This window comes from Cyprinus carpio, chromosome A12 (genome assembly GCF_018340385.1).
Source record: "Cyprinus carpio isolate SPL01 chromosome A12, ASM1834038v1, whole genome shotgun sequence".
Taxonomy (NCBI): Eukaryota; Metazoa; Chordata; class Actinopteri; order Cypriniformes; family Cyprinidae; genus Cyprinus; species Cyprinus carpio.
The window spans coordinates 25,832,824-25,835,323 of record NC_056583.1 but is presented as its reverse complement, the minus strand read 5'-3'; positions in this window follow the sequence as shown (position 1 = coordinate 25,835,323).

Below are 2,500 nucleotides of genomic sequence, written 5' to 3'. Positions count from 1 at the left end.
TATAGCCTGAATGCACTGTAAGTCGCTTTGGATAAAAGCATCGGCTAAATGCAAAAATGTAAATGTAAATATACATATATATGTACACATATATATACATATACATATATATACAGTACAGGTCAAAAGTTTGGAAACATTACTATTTTTATATCTGCTAGAGAACCGCTGCTTTAAGGCCAAATTTGTCCTCAGACATGAGCTACACTGCCGTTAAACCATTTGGAATTAGAACAATGTTAAATACAAGCTTTCTATTTGAATATACTTTTAAAAAAAAAAATTATTCCTGTGATACAAAGCTGAATTTTCAGCATCATTACTCCAGCCTTCAGTGTCACATGTAACATCCAGTCTATCACATGATCATTTAGAAATCATTCTAATATTCTGATTTATTATGAGTGTTGGAAACAGTTCTGCTGTCTAATATATTTGATGAATAAAGAGTTTAAAAAGAACTGCATTTATTCAAAATAAAAAATAAATTCTAATAATATATATTCTAATAATATATTTTCTTTACTATCACTTTTTATCAATTTAACACATCCTTGCTGAATAAAAGTATTGATTTTATTTAAAAAAAAGAAAGAAAGAAAAATTACTGACCCCAAATTACTGACCAGTAGTGTATATTGTTATTACAAAATATTTATATTTTAAAAACATAGCTTCTTCTTTTTTCTTTTTTTTTTTTACTTTTTATTCATCAAAGTATCCTAAAAAAAGATCACATGTTTCTGAAAAAATATTAAGCAGCAGAACTGTTTCCAACTTTGATAATGAATCATCATATTAGAATGATTTCTAAAGGATCATGTGATAATGATCCTAAAAATTCAGCTTTGCATCACAGAAATAAATGATAATTTTATAGTATAATAAATTTAAAAACAATTATTTTAAATTGTAATAATATATCACAATATTACATTTTTTTTTTCCTGTATTTTTGATCAAATAAATGCAGGCTTGATGAGCAGAAGAAACTTCTTTCAAAAACATTAAAAATAGTAATGTTTCCAAACTTTTGACCTGTACTTTATGTCATATATGTCACAGCACATATTATTGATCTTTTGTTGGTTCTGATTGCTTCTATTGTCCTCATTTGTAAGTTGCATTGGATAAAAGCGTCTGCTAAATGACAAAATATAGATGTAAATTATATAGCTATTATTAATACTATTAAATAAACACAAAAAAAAAGTTTTTAATGAAAGAACTACATGTTGTGAGACAGTGTCTAATAAACATGTGCATTGATTTAATGAACATTCATGTTCTAAAGCTGCATCAATACTTTGACAGCTCTTCTGCTCTTCCTGTCGTCTCAAATATCGTTTCCCTCTTATTTATTTCTGTTCAGTCTTCCATGCAGCGGCTGTGAAATTGTTCTTTACGGACTGTTTCTCCTCCGGTTCGAGTCTTTCCATGCATCACAATGAATCGGGATGAATGATGCATCTGACTCTGGCAGAATCCATAGTGTGTCGGTCTCTGGAGAGCTATATCAGCACAAACACGCCGGACACTGCTGATCTCCATCCTGTTTCCACTGATTCATTCGCCCTTGTTTTAAACCCATCTGCACTGAACGGACATCATTCATTCGCTGCATTATTTAGAGAGACCTGCGGAGCGCCACCAACTTTCTGCAGCTTTTGTGTGATTTCTGCTAATGATGAGCGTCTGTGCAGAACAAACAGCCGGAGTCTGAATATCCGGCGTGGAAGGTCAAATATTTAGTAGGGAATATAAAATGAATGAAAGTGGGTGGACAAACAACGACCTGCCCTGAGAACTTTATTGGATGCTCGTTCATCTTTCGTGAGATTCCAGCGCAGACAGAAGCAGATTTATATCACATGACATTTATATGATCTTTAATGCATGTCTTATTTTATTATTTTATTTCAGCTAGTTACCAAGTTAACATTTCTCATTTTTGTTTAGTACTTGATTGTACTAAATAAAGTAAAACTAACTAAACATGAATATTTAAGAATATGAAAAAAATTAATTTACAAAAAAAAATGACTAAAGAAAAAAAAAATTTACTACTTGAAACAAAATAAACATTAACTTAAAATAAAAACCTTAAACTTATTTTATTAGTTAGTTGCCATTTCAAAATTTCTAATTTTTATATAGTGCATAAAGTACTAAAAAAAAATCAATAAAACTAATAAAAAAAAAAATAAAGAACCACTAAAAACATTAAAAAAAAACATTTGTTACGTGAAACAAAATAAAAAAACGAATAAATAAATAACAAATATTTAGACATTAAACTATTAAAAATGATAAAAACACCAAAACTGCTAAAACTTTAACTTCAAGAAAAAACTGAAAATCTAAAAATTAAATATTTTTAATATTAATTATAACTATAATATCATCTCAGTGATAGATATTCGAGTGATGATGACTAAGAGTAATTACCTTTTATTAAAGGAATCTGACAGCGAGAGCACGAACAAGAGAAAGACATTCG